This window comes from Egretta garzetta, unplaced genomic scaffold (genome assembly GCF_000687185.1).
Source record: "Egretta garzetta isolate BGI_Z169 unplaced genomic scaffold, ASM68718v1 scaffold207, whole genome shotgun sequence".
NCBI lineage: Eukaryota > Metazoa > Chordata > Aves > Pelecaniformes > Ardeidae > Egretta > Egretta garzetta.
The window spans coordinates 1,332,811-1,333,646 of NW_009260185.1; the positions used below are offsets into that span (position 1 = coordinate 1,332,811).

General features: G+C 43.1%; 1 protein-coding gene across 4 annotated transcripts in view; it reads left to right on the top strand.

The window, feature by feature from the left end:
- The window catches only part of FLI1 (Fli-1 proto-oncogene, ETS transcription factor), an 89,067-nt gene that overhangs the window by 48,784 nt on the left and 39,447 nt on the right, over positions 1–836 (top strand). The window lies entirely within an intron of this gene.

The window sequence follows — 836 nt, forward strand, 5'->3', positions numbered from 1 at the left end:
TAGTCAGACCCATTTAAATTCTAGGCTACTCAGGCTTATTTGGTTTAGTTACGTGATCCGAGATCTGAGATAGAAAAGTGCTCATATTTGTAAATGCAGAGCACTGACCTGACTCTTTCTAATTTCAAGCAGAGAGGGATTCTCATGTTTACCCAGTAGACTCTAACTATTGATATTTTTTGTGATGATATCATGAGTCTGGTAATATCTGATTTGCGCTTAGGTTCTCGTGTAATTGGAGGATTCCAGCAGCTGCGCTTTTCTAAGTTTTCAGAATTTCTGTTTCCCTTCCTGGTTGTGGAAAAAGTTTGCAAAACTAACCTCAGAAACGACTGCTGGGGGGAGGTGGGGAGAGAGCAATAATTTATTATTTTTAAAACTCAGGATTTGGACCGTGCCCTGTGAATTTTGAGCACTGGGGGTTTAGCAACACACCGGCTTTCAAAGCAAAGACAGTGTCTGTGTGTTCACGGGTAACCCACCGCTGCATACACATCGATGTTACGGGTCTTTTGAATGCTCGGTCCACAGAGTAGGTGAGTCTGTTGCTGCCTTTGTTTCGGAGGTCTGCTCCATTAACTCACATTAAAGTAGTGTGTGCTTTTAGTTGGGGAGGTTCCTCGTTCAGTTTCTGGCTTCCCAGCCATAATGGCAGCTGTGTTATGTGCGGTTAGCTTAGCTCCATAAAGAACATGCAGACCCTGTCAGATGCACTTTGAATAAGGTAGGACTGTGCCAAAGCCTTTATGAGCCTGCCATGCTTCATTTAGAAAACCCAAGCGCATCAACGCAAGGAAATTGATAGTCAAAACTTTTTGTCAACATTTGGAGTTTCA